The sequence below is a fragment of the Oncorhynchus keta genome, chromosome 2 (genome assembly GCF_023373465.1).
Source record: "Oncorhynchus keta strain PuntledgeMale-10-30-2019 chromosome 2, Oket_V2, whole genome shotgun sequence".
In the NCBI taxonomy this organism is placed as follows: Eukaryota; Metazoa; Chordata; class Actinopteri; order Salmoniformes; family Salmonidae; genus Oncorhynchus; species Oncorhynchus keta.
The window spans coordinates 72,552,213-72,575,304 of record NC_068422.1 but is presented as its reverse complement, the minus strand read 5'-3'; the positions used below and the strand labels follow the sequence as shown (position 1 = coordinate 72,575,304).

General features: G+C 46.9%; 1 protein-coding gene and 1 long non-coding RNA gene across 22 annotated transcripts in view; both read left to right on the top strand.

The window, feature by feature from the left end:
* LOC118383124 (genetic suppressor element 1-like) overlaps window positions 1-23,092 on the top strand; it is a 553,956-nt gene that overhangs the window by 422,879 nt on the left and 107,985 nt on the right. The window lies entirely within an intron of this gene.
* Window positions 217-7,056, top strand: LOC127912591 (uncharacterized). The gene is made up of 3 exons (XR_008083336.1): window positions 217-363; window positions 6,619-6,711; window positions 6,893-7,056. It is a non-coding gene; the product is annotated as an uncharacterized LOC127912591 (long non-coding RNA).

The window sequence follows — 23,092 nt, the reverse complement described above, 5'->3', positions numbered from 1 at the left end:
TTCCTGTCATGTGTGGAATGTGAAGCATCGGCCCTCTATTCTTTTCAGTGGCCGGGGGACAATGTGGGGTCAGCGCTCCGACGGCGTGACATGGGAGCAGGTGCTTGTCCCCATGTCTGTTTGTCTGTCGGTCCCCCACTAGAGAAGAAGCCCCACCTCCCTCCTTTCTCCCTCCCTCCCCTCCGGGCTCTGCTCTGCTCAGCAGCCGGCTGGCTCCCTCGATGTGCCTCGCAAGCGACGGAGCTTCCTGCGTGACAACAAAAGTAGCCTACTCTCGACAGCGCGGAGCGCGGCGATGGATTTGCGCTTTTACCACTAGTGGGGATTATAATACAAATATTGGATTACTACTCTCCTTTTGCGGTGAGTTTTTGTCGGTATTCGTTTGGTTAGCATCGTTTTTAGAGTAAATGAGTGAACAGTGGAGAGGTTTGTTGAGGAAGTTATGACTATCTCGAGGAAACGATTGTCGTGAATTGAAGCTCGATGCTGGCTTGCAGTTCTTTGCGTTGCGGCGTGTTAACGCATCAACGGCTTTGTTTTATGATGCTGTTTTGTGATATTGTCCTGTGCGTCGGTGCGTAAAGCATTTGTCTTTATGACAAATGAAAACCGAAACTGGATTTGAACAATGTTACCTATTTTATTACTGATATGTAGGCCTAGGCTATTGTTGAGTTACATCTAGGCTACGTTTAACAGTGTCCAAATGATGACTTTTCGATACATTGTCCCCGGGGGTTGTCGCGTTGAGTGTAGAGTTGATAAACTAAGCTTTGCGACAGCTTTCCTGGTGTGGTTGTCATGCCTTCATCGGCAAAAAAATAATTGTGAACGAGGCACGGTTAAAGACATCGAAACCTTGGTAGAAATGGAGAAGTCCTCTTTGTGACATGCTGTTTTATTGCCTTCCATAGCTAAGTTATGTAGGCTTTTGGAAATAATAGCTTCTTCCATCATAACATTGAAATTACAATGTTTAGCTATATGTAGGCCTATTTATCTTCATGTTGTCGGTTATATATAAATAATGGAATACATCGAAACGTGTGTATTACTATTTTTCAGTTTATGACTGCTATTACATTTCTGGGCTAGTTATTTTGAAACGTCACGGGTTGTATGCCTGTGGGATCTTTGTAGTTTATATTCACCGGTTTGGTCTAGAAGGGATACAGTTTGTTGTTAAAGGGTTGGAGAGTTTTCGCAGCAGGTTAATATAATTAATGTAGCAGGTTAGGATGAGTAGGTTAAGGTTAGGAAAAGTGTTGGGGTTAGCTAAAATACCACCCAAAACTTTTGACGTCAATTTGACAAAAGCCTTATCCCATCTAGACATGATCATGTTATCTCCATTGTCCCCACCGGTCGTATAAAATGGCGATGGTGTGACTCTGGTAAACGTTTGTTGGTCGTAGACGTAGGGTGTCACAAGAGGACTTATATTGAAGATGACTGTCCGTGACCGAGCGTGTGTGTACACAGACGCCAGGTGGAGTGGGTCAATAATTTCCCACGCTCCGGGTGCGCCAACCAGCGATCCCCTTGTTACCGGGAGGCGCGCGTAGCCTCAGCTTCTACAGTAGGCATAAACACACACACTACACGGAAAGGCGTCGCGCCACTGTGCAGAGTCGCACTGTGCTGTGTACTGAGGTTATCAGTAGCCAGAAGAAGCGGGTTATTTGTTTACCCGCGGCTGATAAGGCTCAGTGACCTCAGAATAATCCGCCATGTTGCCGCTCTCCTCTGTCACTGCAGGCTGCTGATTGGAGCTTGACGTATGGAAATAATTCTAACGCAAAGTGTTACATTGTATTTATTGGACTATGTCAAGTACTACGTGGAGCTGCCTGCAGATGAATTGCTCAGTGTTAGAAAACTAAAACGGATTCAAACCAAAACAACCTAAACAAAATCTCTTTCTACCTAAAACACAACCTCTATTGTTGCATCATTGTTCCTCTACCTCCTGTACTGTCATTGTACTTTATGACTGTTCTGACAGTGTGCTCTACCTACAGTAGGCAGCTGGTGTGTCTGTGGCCTCAGTCCTCCCGGTGACAGTTTGTCAGTGGTAAAAGCCATATGTCCCTGTTTAGACAGTGATTAGAGCCTACAAGGTGCTGTGTGTCTGTGTGTTTACACAGTGTGCCTAGATCTAAGGTGACCAGTTTGAATTTCCTTATCTCCGATAGCTTGCAATGACAGAGACTGTAAAGTTTGCATGGGTTTACATATGTGTCTATTGAAGAGATGCAGGGAGGTGGCTGGCCTCACATTGGACTATTAGAACTACAGTATGTCCCAGGGTTTCTCTGAAACTACAATGCACAGCATTTGAACACACAGTGAGGTGAGCGAAGTGTGTGTAGGCACATGTGTATGTTCACTGAGTTCTCTGTGTGTGACTGTGTGTATGTTCACTGAGCTCTCTGTGTGACTGTGTGTATGTTTACTGAGCTCTCTGTGTGTGACTGTGTGTATGTTCACTGAGCTCTGTGTGTGACTGTGTGTATGTTCACTGAGCTCTCTGTGTGTGACTGTGTGTATGTTTACTGAGTTCTCTGTGTGTGACTGTGTGTATGTTTACTGAGTTCTCTGTGTGTGACTGTGTGTATGTTTACTGAGCTCTCTGTGTGTGACTGTGTGTATGTTCACTGAGCTCTCTGTGTGTGACTGTGTGTATGTTTACTGAGCTCTCTGTGTGTGACTGTGTGTATGTTCACTGAGCTCTCTGTGTGTGACTGTGTGTATGTTCACTGAGCTCTCTGTGTGTGACTGTGTTCACTGAGCTCTCTGTGTGTGACTGTGTGTATGTTCACTGAGTTCTCTGTGTGTGACTGTGTGTATGTTCACTGAGCTCTCTGTGTGTGACTGTGTTCACTGAGCTCTCTGTGTGTGACTGTGTGTATGTTCACTGAGTTCTCTGTGTGTGACTGTGTGTATGTTCACTGAGCTCTCTGTGTGTGACTGTGTGTATGTTTACTGAGCTCTCTGTGTGTGACTGTGTGTATGTTCACTGAGCTCTCTGTGTGTGACTGTGTGTATGTTCACTGAGCTCTCTGTGTGTGACTGTGTGTATGTTCACTGAGCTCTCTCTGTGTGTGACTGTGTGTATGTTCACTGAGCTCTCTGTGTGTGACTGTGTGTATGTTCACTGAGCTCTCTGTGTGTGACTGTGTGTATGTTCACTGAGCTCTCTCTGTGTGTGACTGTGTGTATGTTCACTGAGCTCTCTCTGTGTGTGACTGTGTGTATGTTCACTGAGCTCTCTCTGTGTGTGACTGTGTGTATGTTCACTGAGCTCTCTGTTTATGACTGTGTGTATGTTCACTGAGCTCTCTGTGTGTGACTGTGTGTATGTTTACTGAGCTCTCTGTGTGTGACTGTGTGTATGTTCACTGAGCTCTCTGTGTGTGACTGTGTGTATGTTCACTGAGCTCTCTGTGTGTGACTGTGTGTATGTTTACTGAGCTCTCTGTGTGTGACTGTGTGTATGTTCACTGAGCTCTCTGTGTGTGACTGTGTGTATGTTCACTGAGCTCTCTGTGTGTGACTGTGTTCACTGAGCTCTCTGTGTGTGACTGTGTGTATGTTCACTGAGTTCTCTGTGTGTGACTGTGTGTATGTTCACTGAGCTCTCTGTGTGTGACTGTGTTCACTGAGCTCTCTGTGTGTGACTGTGTGTATGTTCACTGAGTTCTCTGTGTGTGACTGTGTGTATGTTCACTGAGCTCTCTGTGTGTGACTGTGTTTACTGAGCTCTCTGTGTGTGACTGTGTGTATGTTCACTGAGCTCTCTGTGTGTGACTGTGTGTATGTTCACTGAGCTCTCTGTGTGTGACTGTGTGTATGTTCACTGAGCTCTCTGTGTGTGACTGTGTGTATGTTCACTGAGCTCTCTGTGTGTGACTGTGTGTATGTTCACTGAGCTCTCTGTGTGTGACTGTGTGTATGTTCACTGAGCTCTCTGTGTGTGACTGTGTGTATGTTCACTGAGCTCTCTGTGTGTGACTGTGTGTATGTTCACTGAGCTCTCTGTGTGTGACTGTGTGTATGTTCACTGAGCTCTCTCTGTGTGTGACTGTGTGTATGTTCACTGAGCTCTCTCTGTGTGTGACTGTGTGTATGTTCACTGAGCTCTCTGTGTGTGACTGTGTGTATGTTCACTGAGCTCTCTGTTTATGACTGTGTGTATGTTCACTGAGCTCTCTGTGTGTGACTGTGTGTATGTTTACTGAGCTCTCTGTGTTTATGACTGTGTGTATGTTTACTGAGCTCTCTGTGTGTGACTGTGTATGTTCACTGAGCTCTCTGTTTATGACTGTGTGTATGTTCACTGAGCTCTCTGTGTGTGACTGTGTGTATGTTTACTGAGCTCTCTGTGTGTGACTGTGTGTATGTTTACTGAGCTCTCTGTGTGTGACTGTGTGTAATGTTTACTGAGCTCTCTGTGTGTGTGACTGTGTGTATGTTTACTGAGCTCTCTGTGTGTGACTGTGTGTATGTTCACTGAGCTCTCTGTGTGTGACTGTGTGTATGTTTACTGAGCTCTCTGTGTGTGACTGTGTGTATGTTTACTGAGCTCTCTGTGTGTGACTGTGTGTATGTTCACTGAGCTCTCTGTTTATGACTGTGTGTATGTTCACTGAGCTCTCTGTGTGTGACTGTGTGTATGTTCACTGAGCTCTCTGTGTGTGACTGTGTGTATGTTCACTGAGCTCTCTGTTTATGACTGTGTGTATGTTCACTGAGCTCTCTGTGTGTGACTGTGTGTATGTTTACTGAGCTCTCTGTGTGTGACTGTGTGTATGTTCACTGAGCTCTCTGTGTGTGACTGTGTGTATGTTCACTGAGCTCTCTGTGTGTGACTGTGTGTATGTTCACTGAGCTCTCTCTGTGTGTGACTGTGTGTATGTTCACTGAGCTCTCTGTGTGTGACTGTGTGTATGTTCACTGAGCTCTCTGTTTATGACTGTGTATGTTCACTGAGCTCTCTGTGTGTGACTGTGTGTATGTTCACTGAGCTCTCTGTGTGTGACTGTGTGTATGTTCACTGAGCTCTCTGTGTGTGACTGTGTGTATGTTCACTGAGCTCTCTGTGTGTGACTGTGTGTATGTTCACTGAGCTCTCTGTGTGTGACTGTGTGTATGTTCACTGAGCTCTCTGTGCTTGTTGGGGTTGTGTGTATGTTCACTGAGTTCTCTGTGCTTGTTGGGGTTGTGTGTGTGTTCACTGAGCTCTCTGTGCTTGTTGGGGTTGTGTGGTCTGTCTTTGCGATGGAAGAGAAACCACTGGAGGATGCTTGGATAATGAGGGTTTTCCCTGGCCAAGCTCTCTCTCCCTGTCTCCCTCTTGCTCACTCTATCGCTCTCTCTCTTTCTCTCTCTGTCGGTCTCTCTGTCTGTCTCTCTCTCTCATGGAGCTGTTAGTCTAGGGTTTGTCTGGAGGATTGTGTGGTGATGGGGTAATGTGGGATCTGGTTGACAGGCTTTCACTCCAGGCGCCGAGGAGGGGTGTGTGTGTAGGCCTGTCTTTGAACTATGCCTGTTTTCCCCCTTCCACACACTTCCTCATGAAGTAAAAACAGCAGGATGCAACAGAGGTGTAAAACAGGGATGGATAAACAGGAAACAGGAAGAGTAGAGGCAGCTTTACAAACATGTCATAAACCACCTGTTTGACGAGGAGTCAGAGGGAAACAGACTCACCCTAGGGGTCCGTTACCCCCTTACACCTACTGCCATTCGCTCACCCCTCCCCGAGCTAATCTAACACTCAGAGATGAATGGCGTGTCAGGTTGAAAGTAAAGAGTCAGGTAGAGGAACATAGTGGTTTGACACCCCTGCTGTAGTCCCTGAGGTGTGTGTGACATCCATCAGTTGTGTGTGTCTGCTCACGGTGTGTGTGATGGAACAGGCCCAACCTGATCTGTGAGGTAGTTACTCTGCAACTGTTTAGTGACACACATTGTCACACACACACACACCGTGTCCCCTGTGTCACACTCTGCTCAGGGGTTTAATGTTACTTCATGTCCACTGCGGGGCGATGTCCCGTGTGTGTAGGTTTAATGTTACTTCATGTCCACTGCGGGGCGATGTCCCGTGTGTGTAGGTTTAATGTTACTTCATGTCCACTGCGGGGCGATGTCCCGTGTGTGTAGGTTTAATGTTACTTCATGTCCACTGCGGGGCGATGTCCCGTGTGTGTAGGTTTAATGTTACTTCATGTCCACTGCGGGGCGATGTCCCGTGTGTGTAGGTTTAATGTTACTTCATGTCCACTGCGGGGCGATGTCCCGTGTGTGTAGGTTTAATGTTACTTCATGTCCACTGCGGGGCGATGTCCCGTGTGTGTAGGTTTAATCCTGCTTTCCAGGATGGATTAGGAGCAGCCTACATTTGCCAACCTAGTGAAACATGACACACACACACTTTCTCATACATACACCCACCATCAATCCTCTTTTGCCCACAGACACACACACAAAGCAGACCTCTCTGTAAAACCATTGGTGGAATGGCGAGTGTGTTGTTGGCACATATGTAAACGGTTCAGCTTGATACAATGACCCCCCCACACACACACACACACACATTTCTCCCAGCAGGCACCAGATGTTATCACCAGTCACTTGATCTGTCCCAGCATGCCCCTGGAAAAGGACACCTGACCTCTGGCTGATCCTCACCAACAGAAACATGTGCGTGTACATTGGTTTGGTGTTATTGTTTGTCATTAGTTTGTTTTGCAATTTAATAACGTTTAGTATTATTTGTGGTTTATATTGTAGTGCACACTGCTTTGGCAACATTGGACTAGTCATGCCAATGAAACTAAATTGAATTGAATTAATGTGAGGTAATAAAATGTCTGTCTTCTAGTCTCCTGGAGCACTAGACTGAGGGGTGTTCCTTTCCCTGATCTGAGACTGAGCAGAGAGCTGGTCTTTCACTAGAGAAGAGCACACAGGAACAACGTGAAAGACTGAGGGGTGTTCCTTTCCCTGATCTGAGACTGAGCAGAGAGCTGGTCTTTCACTAGAGAAGAGCAGGAACAACGTGAAAGACTGAGGGGTGTCCTTTCCCTGATCTGAGACTGAGCAAGAGCTGGCTAGAGAAGACACAGGAACAACGTGAAAGACTGAGGGGTGTTCCTTTCCCTGATCTGAGACTGAGCAGAGAGCTGGTCTTTCACTAGAGAAGAGCACACAGGAACAACGTGAAAGACTGAGGGGTGTTCCTTTCCCTGATCTGAGACTGAGCAGAGAGCTGGTCTTTCACTAGAGAAGAGCACACAGGAACAACGTGAAAGACTGAGGGGTGTTCCTTTCCCTGATCTGAGACTGAGCAGAGAGCTGGTCTTTCACTAGAGAAGAGCACACAGGAACAACGTGAAAGGAAGAGTAATTTCACAGGTCTAACATTAGCCAACCATTAGCTAACCCAGTAGCGAAGCAATAACTGAAGAGCACAGAGTTGTGTGTTTAGCTGTGTGTGTGTTGTTAGCTGCTGTAGCTAAAGTCCCCAGGTCTGATAAGCACTGGCCAAACAAACTCTGCACAGGCACACGGGAGGCACAGCTAACACACACACACACACACACACACACACACACACACACACACACACACACACACACTGGTTAAGCCAAACTCACACATGTAGCCAAACACACACCGTGCCTGGTCACTTCAAAAGAGAACTCTGAGAAACACTGTAGAGTTGACAAAGCAGAGTGATGTCCTTCATTCACTCTGTGTCAATGTTTTTATGTGGTTTGTGTGGTGTGTGTGGTGTATGTGGGTCAATTTGCAATGTAATCAAATTCTAGAGAAAAGTCCTCCTCCTCCTATTTTCCCCTCACTGTCTCCCTTCTCCTTCTCTTCCTGTGTTCTATTGCTTTCTCTTACTTCTTCTCCCCGTCTATCTTGATCTCTCTCTCTCTCTCTCTCTCTCTCTCTCTCTCTCTTCCTTCATTCTCCCCCCCCCCTCTCTCTAGTCATGTGTTAGCCTGTCACATGTCTCCTCAGGGAGAGAAAGACTGTCATTATAAACATACTGGAAGTGCCACTGGCATCTGCTACATCAGCTGAGTGTCATAGGGTGTGTGTGTGTGTGTGTGTGTGTGTGTGTGTGTGTGTGTGTGTGTGTGTGTGTGTGTGTGTGTGTGTGTGTGTGTGTGTGTGTGTGTGTGTGTGTGTGTGTGTGTGTGTGTGTGTGTTTCCTTGTTTACTTGTGAAGAGGATATTATCAGTGGAGGAGAAATGCCTTACATGCATCTACCTCTGTCTAGTCTAGTCTGCAGCCCCTGTCCTCAACGGCCTCACTAAACCCCTAGAGGCAGATTACTCCAGTCTTGTCTAATGACACTGATATCAGGTCAGTGTGTGTGTTTTTATTCTCATGGATAAGTTAGGATAGGTTAGTATTTGTGTAGAGTAAGCTGATCCTAGATCTGCTATAAATTCGACCCAGAGTGTGTTAAGGGACGGAGCTCCACTCTGCCCTATTTACTCTGAGTAGACTCTCCTACCCATCAGCCTTTGCTCTCATCACTAATGGCGAGAGAGAGAAAGTGTGGCTATGGCGACGGGTTCTCCCCTGGAGGGACATCACCAGCAGCCATCCATCATCCACACAAGGGCAAAAGACACACACACACACACACACACACACACACACACACACACACACACACACACACACACACACACACACACACACACACACAGAGAGAGAGAGTAGACCCCGACCCTTCCCCCAATAGCAGAGGGTGGTCGTTGCAGTAAGTAGTGAGGCTGTAAGTGTGTGTGTGTGTGTGTGTGTGACTCCTTGTGGAGTCACCATGGATCCCTGTCCCTGGCAGAGCACAGGGAGAGATAATTAGCCAACCATAACCCTACACACTTCATCAGAGCGACAGAGAGAGAAAGGAGGGGTTGAGCGAAGGGGAGAGGGAGGGGACGAGTGAAGGAGATTAGTAGGGGGAGAGAGAGGCAGTCTGGGAAAAGAGATGACCAGCAGAGACAACAAGAACAACAGTAGTGTACATCGTGGTGTATGGTTCAGTGTGAGTAAGGTATGGGTATGACTGTGGTTGAGGAGAGATGTCATTGCTGGAGGTAGACTGAAGAGGCTAGCAGGCGCAGTTACCATGATAAGCCCCACAGCTGGCTGGGCCTTGTGATGTGTCTTTGCCTTTGTCTATGTCTTAGTGTGTGTCAGTGTTTGTGTCTGTTTTGGTGTATTTGGGTATGCTGTTTGCCTTTCTCTGTGATTCTGCCTTTGGTGTTTGTATTTGTGCGTCTACGTGTGTGTGTGTGTCTTTTTGTGTCTCTTGAGTGTGTGTGTTAGTGTGTGTCAGTTGGAGCCTCCATGATGGGAGCAGGTGCATGCTCTACAACTCCAGGCCCGGAGCCCAGTAGCTCTCAGCTCTGCTATCAGGCTTACAGCTGGGCTGGGTCTGGCTCCACCACCAGGGGAGCAGTGGGCCATCTACCCCACATTAGCCACAGCATCTCAGACGCCAGCCAAGGCCCTGGGTCTGGCTCCACCACCAGGGGAGCAGTGGGCCATCTACCCCACATTAGCCACAGCATCTCAGACGCCAGCCAAGGCCCTGGGTCTGGCTCCACCACCAGGGGAGCAGTGGGCCATCTACCCCACATTAGCCACAGCATCTCAGACGCCAGCCAAGGCCCTGGGTCTGGCTCCACCACCAGAGGAGCAGTGGGCCATCTACCCCACATTAGCCACAGCATCTCAGACGCCAGCCAAGGCCCTGGGTCTGGCTCCACCACCAGAGGAGCAGTGGGCCATCTACCCCACATTAGCCACAGCATCTCAGACGCCAGCCAAGGCCCTGGGTCTGGCTCCACCACCAGAGGAGCAGTGGGCCATATACCCCACATTAGCCACAGCATCTCAGACGCCAGCCAAGGCCCTTGGTCTGGCTCCACCACCAGGGGAGCAGTGGGCCATCTACCCCACATTAGCCACAGCATCTCAGATGCCAGCCAAGGCCCTGGGTCTGGCTCCACCACCAGGGGAGCAGTGGGCCATCTACCCCACATTAGCCACAGCATCTCAGACGCCAGCCAAGGCCCTGGGTCTGCTCCAGAGACAAAGACACACACGCAGACAGAGTGGTGGAGTCGAGCGATAAGTCACAGTGTGTGAGTGAAGGGTATGTGTGTAATTGGGTTTTCTCTCTGTGTGTGTGTGTGTGTGTGTGTGTGTGTGTGTGTATACTGTATGTATGTGTCAGAATACTTTGTGTCAGAATACTTTGTATGTGTCAGAATACTTTGTCAGAATACTGTATGTATGTGTCAGAATACTTTGTGTATGTGTCAGAATACTTTGTGTATGTTGTCAGAATACTGTATGTATGTTGTCAGAATACTGTGTGTATGTGTCAGAATACTTTGTGTATGTTGTCAGAATACTGTGTGTATGTGTCAGAATACTTTGTGTCAGAATACTTTGTGTCAGAATACTTTGTCAGAATACTGTATGTATGTGTCATAATACTTTGTTAATGTGTCAGAATATTTTGTGTCAGAATACTTTTTGTATGTGTCAGAATACTTTATGTATGTGTCAGAATGCTTTATGTATGTGTCAGAATACTTTATGTATGTGTCAGAATACATGATGTATGTGTCACAATACTTTATGTATGCGTCACAATACTTTGTATATGTGTCAGAATACTTTGTCAGAATGCTTTATGTATGTGTCACAATACTTTATGTATGCGTCACAATACTTTGTATATGTGTCAGAATACTTTATGTATGTGTCAGAATACTTTGTGTATGTGTCAGAATACTTTGTGTATGCGTCACAATACTTTGTATGTGTCAGTATACTTTGTGTATGCATCACAATACTTTGTGTATGTGTCATTCTACAACTTAAGGAGAACCTCTGTTTAATTAACAGGGGCTGAGAGAGGATAGGGGGAAAGAGGGGAGGAAAATAGGAAGGGAACATGGAGGAGGGGAACAGACAGAGAGCTCGTAGATATACCCTGGAGACAGTTTCACACTAGGCGGTATGTGTGTGTGTTTGGGAGAGAGAGAGATCCTTTCTAAGCAGAACCTCGTCCCTGTCATTGCTGTGCTTTCATGCCGAGCCAGGCAAGTACACATGGAGAGAAGAGAAGGAGGAGAGAGTGAGAAATACAGAGAGAGAGAGAGAGAGAGTGGAGGACAGGAAGTAGGGGTGGTGAATAATAAAACACACACAGAACACTGGGCTGATAGTCCAGACTGGTAGACCAGACTCCCACTGGGCTGATAGACCAGACTCCCACTGGGCTGATAGACCAGACTGGTAGACCAGACTCCCACTGGGCTGATAGTCCAGACTGGTAGACCAGACTCCCACTGGGCTGATAGTCCAGACTGGTAGACCAGACTCCCACTGGGCTGATAGACCAGACTGGTATACCAGACCCCCACTGGGCTTATAGTCCAGACTGGTAGACCAGACTCCCACTGGGCTGATAGTCCAGACTGGTAGACCAGACTCCCACTGGGCTTATAGTGCAGACTGGTAGACCAGACTCCCACTGGGCTGATAGACCAGACTGGTAGACCAGACCCCCACTGGGCTGATAGTCCAGACTGGTAGACCAGACTCCCACTGGGCTTATAGTCCAGACTGGTAGACCAGACTCCCACTGAGCTGATAGTCCAGACTGGTAGACCAGACTCCCACTGGGCTTATAGTCCAGACTGGTAGACCAGACTCCCACTGGGCTTATAGTCCAGACTGGTAGACCAGACTCCCACTGAGCTGATAGTCCAGACTGGTAGACCAGACTCCCACTGGGCTGATAGTCCAGATGGGTAGACCAGACTCCCACTGGACTGATAGTCCAGACGGGTAGACCAGACTCCCACTGCACTGATAGTCCAGACTGGTAGACCAGACTCCCACTGGGCTGATAGTCCAGACTGGTAGACCAGACTCCCACTGGGCTTATAGTCCAGACTGGTAGACCAGACTCTCACTGGGCTTATACTCCAGACTGGTAGACCAGACTCCCACTGGGCTGATACTCCAGACTTGTAGACCAGACTCCCACTGGGCTGATAGTCCAGACTGGTAGACCAGACTCCCACTGGGCTGATAGACCAGACTGGCAGACCAGACCCCCACTGGGCTGATAGACAAGACTGGTAGACCAGACTCCCACTGGGCTGATAGACCAGACTGGTAGACCAGACCCCCACTGGGCTGATAGTCCAGACTGGTAGACCAGACTCCCACTGGGCTTTTAGTCCAGACTGGTAGACCAGACTCCCACTGGGCTTTTAGTCCAGACTGGTAGACCAGCCTCCCACTGGGCTTATACTCCAGACTGGTAGACCAGACTCCCACTGGGCTGATAGTCCAGACTGGTAGACCAGACCCCCACTGGGCTGATAATCCAGACTGGTAGACCAGACCCCCACTGGGCTGATAGTCCAGACTGGTAGACCAGACCCCCACTGGGCTGATAGTCCAGACTGGTAGACCAGACCCCCACTGGGCTGATAGTCCAGACTGGTAGACCAGACCCCCACTGGGCTGATAGTCCAGACTGGTAGACCAGACCCCCACTGGGCTGATAGTCCAGACTGGTAGACCAGACCCCCACTGGGCTGTTAGTCCAGACTGGTAGACTAGACCCCCACTGGGCTGATAGACCAGACTGGTAGACCAGACCCCCACAAAAAGACTGCTCTCCTCTAATGCAGGAGCACCACTTTCACAAAGAGCGGTGTGTGTGTGTATGTGTGTGTGTGTGTGTGTGTGTGTGTGTGTGGGGTCAGGGGGAGCTGTACTCTCATGCTGTCTGATGTAACTCTATAATGGAAGTGAATGGAGGCCTGCAGGGTAATGATAGAGTACAGGTATACTGACAGACACTTGAATACTCTACTGTCTAACTACTGTACCCTCCCTCTCTCTCTCTCTCTCAATTCAGTTTCAATTTAAGGGGCTTAATTGGCATGGCAAACATATGTTTACATTGCCAAAGCTGTAACGGCTCCCTTCTATCTCCCCCTCTGACGAAGAGGTAGAACAAGGATCAGACCAAAATGCAGCGTGATGATGATTCATGATATAATTTTAATGAAGGAAAAAACAATACAAGCAGAAACTACAAAAATAATGAAAAGTGAAAAACCGAAACAGCCCTATCTGGTGCAAACACAAAGACAGGAACAATCACCCACGAAAACACTCACAGAATATGGCTGCCTAAATATGGCTACCCAATCAGAGACAACGATAATCACCTGACTCTGATTGAGAACCGCCTCAGGCAGCCATAGACTACGTAGACACCCCACAAACCCCTAAGACAAAAACACACCACAATAACCCATGTCACACCCTGGCCTGACCAAACAAATAAAGAAAACACAAAATACTAAGACCAAGGCGTGACAAAAGCAAATGAAATAGATAATAAACAAAAGTGAAATAAACTATATAAAATTAACAGTAAACATTACACTCACAAAAAAAATATGGGTTGTATTTATAATGGTTTTTGTTCTTCACTGGTTGACCTTTTCTTGTGACAACAAGTCACAATCAGTGCTGTTTTGATGGCACACTGTGGTATTAGAGCCAAAAGATATGGTAATTTATCAAAATTGGATTTGTTTTGGAAGTTTTTGTGGGTCTGTGTAATCTGAGGGAAATATGTGTCTCTATGGTCATACATTTGGCAGGAGGTTAGGAAGTGCAGCTCAGTTTCCAACTCATATTGTTGGCAGAGTGCACATAGCCTATTTTCTGTTGAGAGCCATGTCTGCCTACGGCAGCCTTTCTCAATAGCAAGGCTATACTCACTGAGTCTGTACATAGTCAAAGCTTTCCTTAAGTTTGGGTCAGGCACAGTGGTCAGGTATTCTGCCACTGTGCTCTCTTTTTAGGGCCAAATAGCATTGATGTTTTTGTTAATTCAGTAATGATATTTTTGTTTTCTCATGATTTGGTTGGGTCTCTCTCTATCTCTAATAGTCTAGCTCAGCAGCCTTATAGATGGTACCTCATATTCTTGATGATGTAGATGTGGCCGTGTAATAGAGAGAGCGTGAGCACACACACACAGACCTGGGGCTAGATCTCCTCTCAGAAGTCAAACTGACCTGGAACTACCAGAGTATGTTTATCCTGGTGTATCTGAAAGTGTGTGTGTGTGTAACGGCGTTCTTCGTTTGTGGAAAGAGAGTCGGACCGAAATGCAGCGTAGTGGTTACTCATGCCTTTAATAGAAAAAGTGACACATGAAATAACGTCACAAAATACAAAACAACAAACGGAACGTGAAACCTAATTACAGCCTATCTGGTGAAACTACACAGAGACAGGAACAATCACCCACAAAATACACAGCGAAACCAGGCTACCTAAATACGGTTCCCAATCAGAGACAACTAGAATCACCTGACTCTGATTGAGAACCGCCTCAGGCAGCCAAGCCCATACAACACCCCTACTCAGCCGCAATCCCAATAATACAAAAACCCCAATACGAAATACAACAACATAAACCCATGTCACACCCTGGCCTGACCAAATATATAACGAAAACACAAAATACAATGACCAAGGCGTGACAGAACCCCCCTAAGGTGCGGACTCCCGGACGCACCTCAAAACCATAGGGAGGGTCCGGGTGGGCATCTGTCCATGGTGGCGATTCCGGCTCGGGACGTGGACCCCACTCCATTAATGTCCTAGTTCCTCCCCTTCGCGTCCTGGGATAATCCACCCTCGCCGCCGACCATGGCCTAATAGTCCTCACCCAGAACCCCACAGAACTGAGGAGCAGCTCGTGACTGAGGGGCATCTCGGGACTGAGGGGCAGCTCGGGACTGAGGGGCAGCCCGGAACTGAGGGGAAGCCCAGTACTGAGAGGAAGCCCAGGCAGGTAGTAGGCTCCGGTAGATCCTGGCTGGCTGGCGGAACTGGAGGATTCTGGTTGACTAGCAGATCTGGAAGATTCTGGTTGACTGGCAGATCTGGAAGAGACTGGCAGATCTGGAAGAGACTGGTTGACTGGCAGATCTGGAAGAGACTGGTTGACTGGCAGATCTGGAAGAGACTGGCAGATCTGGAAGAGACTGGTTGTCTGGCAGATCATGGCTGACTGGCGGATCTAGCTGCTCTATGCAGACTGACAGCTCTGGCTGCTTCTTACAGACTGACAGCTCTGGCTGCTTCATGCAGACTGACAGCTCTGGCTGCTTCATGCAGACTGACAGCTCTGACTGCTCCATGCAGGCTGACAGCTCTGACTGCTCCATGCAGGCTGACAGCTCTGACTGCTCCATGCAGGCTGGCAGCACCTTGCAGACTGACAGCTCCTTGCAGACTAGCAGCTCTTTGCAGACTGACCGCTCTGGCTGCTTCATGCAGACTGACAGCTCTGGCTGCTTCATGCAGACTGACATCTCTGGCTGCTTCATGCAGACTGACAGCTCTGGCTGCTTCATGCAGACTGACAGCTCTGGCTGCTTCATGCAGACTGACAGCTCTGGCTGCTTCATGCAGACTGACATCTCTGGCTGCTTCATGCAGACTGACAGCTCTGGCTGCTTCATACAGACTGACAGCTCTGACTGCTCCATGCAGGCTGACAGCTCTGACTGCTCCATGCAGGCTGACAGCTCTGACTGCTCCATGCAGGCTGACAGCTCTGACTGCTCCATGCAGGCTGACAGCTCTGACTGCTCCATGCAGGCTGACAGCTCTAACTGCTCCATGCAGGCTGGCAGCACCTTGCAGACTAGCAGCTCCTTGCAGACTGGCAGCTCTGGCTGCTTCATGCAGACTGACAGCTCAGGCTGCTCCGAACAGACAGGAGGCTCCGGCAGCGCTGTAGAGAAGGAAGGCTCTGATAGCGCTGAACAGGCGGGAAACTCCGACAGCGCAGGAGGGAAGGAAGGCTCTGATAGCGCTGAACAGACAGGAGACTCCAGTAGCGCAGGAGGGAAGGAAGGCTCTGGCTGTGCTGAACAGGCGAGGCGCACAGAAGGCCTGGTGCGTGGTGCTGGAACTGGTGCTACAGGATCGAGGACACGCACAGGAAGCCTGGTGCGGGGAGCTGCTACCGGAGGACTGGTGTGTGGAGGTGGCTCTGGATAGACCGGACCGTGCAGGCGCACTGGAGCTCTTGAGCACCGAGCCTGCCCAAGCTTACCTGGCTCGATGCCCACTCTAGCCCGGCCAATACGAAGAGCTGGTCTGAACCGCACCGGGCTATGCACCCGCACTGGAAACACCGTGCGCTCCATAGCATAACACGGTGCCTGCCCGGTCTCTCTAGCCCCCCGGTAAGCACAGGGAGTTTGCGCAGGTCTCCTACCTGGCATAGCCATACTCCCTTTAAACCCCCCCCCCCAATTATTTTTTTGGCTGCTTTTCGGGCTTCCTTGCCAACCGTGTTCCCTCGTATCGTCGGCTCCTATCTCCGGCTGCCTCTGCTCTCCTTAGTGCCTCCACCTGTTCCCATGGGAGGCGATCTCTTCCGGCCAATATCTCCTCCCAAGTGTAACAACCTTTACCATCCAACACGTCTTCCCATGTCCATTCTCCAAATAATTAATCCTCCTTTTGCTGCTCCAGCTGTCGCTGCCTGTTTATACCAGTGCCTCTCCGCTTTAGCCGGCGTGTCTTTTTTTTCGACTCCATTCGCCTATAGCCCTCTTCGCACTGTTCCAGCGAATCCCAGGCGGGCTCCTGCACTCTCTCTGGGTCGGCCGCCCACCTGTCGATTTCTTCCCACGTCGTATACTCCATGCCTCTGCTATCCATAACGTCCTCCCTTCGCTGTTCAAGCTGTCGCTGCCTGTTAACACGCTGCTCGGTCCGAGTGTGGTGGGTGATTCTGTAACGGCGTTCTTCGTTTGTGGAAAGAGAGTCGGACCGAAATGCAGCGTAGTGGTTACTCATGACTTTAATAGAAATAGTGACACATGAAATAACGATACAAAATACAAAACAACAAACGGAACGTGAAACCTAATTACAGCCTATCTGGTGAAACTACACAGAGACAGGAACAATCACCCACAACATACACAGCGAAACCAGGTTACCTAAATACGGTTCCCAATCAGAGACAACGAGAATCACCTGACTCTGATTGAGAACCGCCTCAGGCAGCCAAGCCCATACAACACCCCTACTCAGCCGCAATCCCAATAATACAAAAACCCCAATACGAAATACAACAACATAAACCCATGTCACACCCTGGCCTGACCAAATATATAACGAAAACACAAAATACAATGACCAAGGCGTGACAGTGTGTGTGTTAGAGGTCGACCGATTATGATTTTCCATGCCGATACCAATACCAATTGGAGGCTATTTTTGGAGGCCCAAAAATAGCCGATACCGATTAATCTGACGATTTTTAATGACAATTACAACAATACTGAAATAACATTTCTATTTTAACTTAATATAATACATAAATAAAGTCTATTTAGCCTCAAAAAAATTATGAAACATGTTCAATTTGGTTTAAAAACATGGTGTTGGAGAAGAAAGTAAAAGTGCAATATGTGCCATGTTAAAACGCGTCGACTATTTCTCTCTATACCATTTGTATTTCATATACCTTTGACTATTGGATGTTCTAATAGACACATTAGTATTGCCAGCCTAATCTCAGGAGTTGATAGGCTTGAAGTCATAAACAGTGCTGTGATCAAGCATTGCTCAGAGCTGCTGGCAAACGCAGTAAAGTTTGAATGAATGCTTACGAGCCTGCTGCTGCCTACCACCGCTCAGTCAGACTGCTCTATCAAATATCAAATCATAGACTTAATTATAATATAATAAACACAGAAATACGAGCCTTTGGTCATTAATTTGGTCAAATCGGAGACTATCATTTCGAAAACAAAATGTTTATTCATTCAGTGAAATACGGAACCGTTCCGTATTTTATCAAACGGGTGGCATCCCTAAGTCTAAATATTCCTGTTACATTGCACAACCTTCAATGTTATGTCATAATTATGTCAAATTCTGGCAAATTAGTTCGCAACGATCCAGGCAGCCCAAACTGTTGCATATACCCTGACTCAGTGTGCAATGAACACAAGAGAAGTGACACAATTTCCCTAGTTTAATATTGCCTGCTAAAAAATATACTTCTGTGTATTGATTTTAAGAAAGGCATTGATGTTTATGGTTAGGTACATTCGTGCAACGATTGTGCTTTTTTAAAATCATCCCCCGTTTGGCGAGGTAGGCTGTGATTCAATGATAAATTAACAGGCACCGCATTGATTATATGCAACGCAGGACAAGCTAGATAAACCAGTAATATCATCAACCATGTGTAGTTAACTAGTGATTGTGAAGATGGATTGTTTTTTATAAGATAAGTTTAATGCTAGCTAGCAACTTACCTTGGCTCCTTGCTGGACTCGTGTAACCGGTGGTCAGCCTGCCACACAGTTTCCTCATGGAATGCAATGTAATCGGCCATAATCGGCATCCAAAAATGATGATTACCGATTGTTATGAAAACTTAAATTGTTATGAAAACTTGGCCATGCCGATTAATCGGTCAACCTCTAGTGTGTATGTGTGTTTGTGTTCATGTGTGGGGTTTTAAACATGTTTACATTTGTGTGTCCATTTCAGTCATACAGGTTCAACCCTGGAGTTTCCCAGGGGTGTTAGTGTTCTCTTTAACCCCAGTAAGGTGCCCTGTCCTGGGGCAAATTCCTCCAGCTGCCATTCCTCTGCCTGGAGCTCTGGGTCTTTGTAGAGGACCAGGATCCTTGTTTAAAGAGGCCATAGCAGCAGGGATCATGGCTGATGAGAGGCCCTTGTTAGTGGGGTTAACTGAACTACAGTAGCTGCTAGCATGTAGCTCTTAATGCTAGTCTGTTTCACCAGTAGTACTCCTCTGTGCTAATGTACTAAACGAATAATCGGATATTGGTTTGGGAAAGAGAGGAGAGATTTTATACTCATGGCTAGATTAGCCAGCACTATACTGGACTGAGTTGGGTTAATGTTAGGCTGTTCTGATCCTTGATGTGTGCTTTACCTCCAGTTAGAAGGGCTGGGTTGGGCTGAGCCTAGCAGCTGGATCTGCTAGACGAACAGACAGACAGACAGACAGACAGCTGCTTGTCTGTCAGAAAGTATCTCCATTGGTTGTTTTAACTAGCTGATAGTCAAATCCCTTCCTGGTTAAAGATGAATGTCCCTCTAGAGCTGCCTGACTGTTATCTCTGCACTGGCCAGGGCACACAGGAGCCAAGAGGATTTACTCTGTCTGTGCGCGTGCGTGTGTAATCTGCATTCCATGCAGCAAGAGGGCAGAACAGGGTGTGTGTGTTGTTGATTTTTCAGTGTGTCTGTGCAATTGTTTGTCAGTGATCGGCTTTTCTCACAGTAGGACGATACAATAGTCTGTTTACTGTTGTATCGTCGGCAGGTAGCCTAGTGGTTAGAGCGTTGGACAAGTAACCGAAAGGTTGCTAGATCAAATCCCCGAGCTGACAAGGTTCAAATCTGGCATTCTGCCCCTGAACAAGGCAGTTAACCCACTGTTCCTAGGCCGTCATTGTAAATAAGAATGTGTTCTTAGCTTACTTGCCTAGTTAAATAAAGGTACAAAAAAGAAACTGTCAGATAGCCATTGTGTGGTATTCATTGGATTTCCTTCTGAAAGCTTTGTTATGTTTTTCCCCAGGGCAGGGAAGCCTAGAAAGGGTTATTAAGTGCCCTGGGTGACGTTTAACTGAGCCCTTCAATCCCTTGTACTGTGGAACTGGCGTAAAGTTACTGACAACAGAGAGATTTAACCCCTACTGAACTGCTGACCCAGTGTCATATTATTGACAAGTGTTTTGACCATAGAAATTGAATTAATAGAACAGGCGTCCCCATTCAAGTCAGTGATAGCATAGTGGGTGGCCATTGCGTGTGAGACCATATGAGCCACGCAGGAAGTAAAACCAGGAAGTGTACCCATCAATCTAGGCTGTGATTTGTTGTATCTTCTCAACTGACATGACAAAAAAGACATTCCATTGCATGAGCCACATTACTTAACATAATTTGAATGAACATTCTACATTACCATGGAAATGATTGCCTCACAATACCAGGCTGCATACGAGTTTACCACTAAAATTCCAGGGTTAGAGGTTCCAAGCCCGTTCTATTAATTATATTTCTATAGTATTGACACCACGGGGGTCAGAGCCTAGTGGTTAGAGCGTTGGACTCGTAACCGGAAGGTTGCAAGTTCAAACCCCCGAGCTGACAAGGTACAAATCTGTCGTTCTGCCCCTGAACAGGCAGTTAACCCACTGTTCCTAGGCCGTCATTCAAAATAAGAATTTGTTCTTAACTGACTTGCCTAGTAAAATTAAAATAAATTAACAAACTAAGAAATAGCCCAATGATGATTCAATAACGATGTATTGAATTGTTCTTCCTCCTAAATGGCTCCATATGTGTTCTCTCCATGTCAAGCTGAAGTCAGCCATAACCCAGTGGTCTGCTTCTGGTCTGCCTCTGGTCTGCCTCTGGTCTGCCTCTGGTCTGCCTCTGGTCTGCCTCTGGTCACACTGCTGCTGAAGAGCCGGGGACTCCCTCTCCATGTCTCTATGATGCACCTCCATCTGCTGGCCAAAGACAGTGTAACAGCCAGGAAGAACATCCTTCTCTCCCAGCCTTCTGAGAACCACTAGACCTGTTGCAATGTGTGGCGTGTGGTGATGACACATGTATGGTGTTTAAGGAGAAGTAGGGCTCACTACCATTGAAAACACAGTCCTCATGACTCATGATGTGTCCTTGTGTTTACTGTGGATGATCCTGATGGTTTATGTCAGTGAAGAGTAGGTCTACATTGTCTTGAGTATTTCACCAAACTCAGCAGTAGGCCTTATTTTCTACCGTTGGCATTGAACTGTTCAGACAGGTACATTTAGAATGTGTAGTATTGGGGTGGTTGGTTGTGTGTCTCCTGGTTATCTTATCATTATGACAGCTGTGCTGTGTCCTGTAATCCGCTTCATAAGGATTGTCTGGGTTAATCCTATTTGTGTGTGTGTGTGGCCCTACTGCTGTGCCTCTCTCAGCAGGGTGCTGTGCTGAAGGCTGATGGGAAAATGACCCTCACCCAATCCCCCCTGATTCTTCCTCTTTTTCTTCCTCTGTCCTTTCCTCTCTGTGCTACACTCTCTCCATTTCAGGCACAGGAACACTGACATCCATTGATCCACACTCACACAAACTGGGGGCTATCTATCTGTCACACACACACACACACACACACACACACACACACACACGGGCACACACGGGCACACACACACACACGGGCACAGTCTCCTAACTTCACAGTCCTCACACCAACACGACTGCATTGATTTTCCACCCAACCTGTTCAGAAACCTCCTCTCTTCCTCCACTACGGTGTCACTGCGTGTCAGACACTCTCTCACTACTTTAGTCTGTTACCTACATGGGGTAACTAGACGTTTCCTCTGTGATCACTGATACATGGCGAGGTTGTGTCTTCATCCTCCTCTACATAAGGCTTGAGACCACACAGTTTCATGGAATCATACTTCAAAGTCTTCCACATCCTGACAGTGGATGTCATCTTCTATTTAGACCAGGCAAACCATGTCAGACCAGTGGCTGTGATATTAAGGTACCAATTACAGTTGGGTAATATGATCCTAGATCTGTGGTTAGGGGAAAAGTCTACTTCAAGCAGGCAGGGATAGATGCGGTAAAGAGGTCAATCGAATTCTACCAAAACAATGGAATTTCCATGGAAATGAATGGTGGAAAGTCCTGAATCTCCTCATTGCCCCCTAGAAAAATGATCCTACATTTAGGCTGTTGTTTATATGTATTTCACACAATGTTGTGGTAAACATCAGAGTATAATGCTTGTATTGATGTCAATTTCAATATATGTTCATGTCATCATCACCAATCAACTGCATTACAGTTAAAAAATGACTTTGACTACCACCACTGATTTCTCTCTGCTACCAGTTTATATGAATGGGAGTTGACCCCTTCTACATCTATGCTGATGGCCTATAGAATGGTGTTATACTGCCACCTGCCACCAGAGAACAATAACACAGAGACACAGGGCGACATTAGTGCTGTTCTCTCATCATCACAGAACACAGTGTGTGGTTGGGGAGTGTGGTTGTTCACACATAGCTTCTAGTGAAAAACCACATAATCGGCACAAGAGCTTGTCACTTCTCTAAAATCATTTAGAGGTTATGGGTGAGGCTAGAGAGAGGGGGGAGGGTGCTCTGTGTTTTCTCAGAAGAGACAGATCGTGAGTTTTAGTGGCCCTTTGCACAATACTGGCCACCATGTTGCTTTTCTCATGACTAATCTCGCTCTCTTTCTGTCTTTCTCCCTCTCTTTTTCACTTTGTCTTTCTAGTTCTATCTTTTTCTCTCTTGTTCTCTATTTCTCACTCTTGTTCTCTCTTTTTCTCTCTCTCTCCCCTCCCTTCTCATTTGGAGAAAGGTAGCGAGCGTTCGAAGGAGGAAATGACTAAAGAATCGACTCATTCACACCCCAGCAATGACAGCCAGAGGGAGGGATGGAGAGATGGAAACCAACAGCTTTAACCCTTAACTGTCCAGCCCAGTCTAACCACAATTACACTCAGTCTTTTGGGTTGTTATGATAGATAGATAGATAGATAGATAGATAGATAGATCTATCTATCTATCTATCTATCTATCTATCTATCTATCTATCTATCTATCTATCTATCTATCTATCTATCTATCTATCTATCTATCTATCTATCTATCTATCTATCTATCTATCTATCTATCTATCTATCTATCTATCTATCTATCTATCTATCTATCTATCTATCTATCTATCTATCTATCTATCTATCTATCTATCTATCTATCTATCTATCTATCTATCTATCTATCTATCTATCTATCTATCTATCTATCTATCTATCTATCTATCTATCTATCTATCTATCTATCTATCTATCTATCTATCTATCTATCT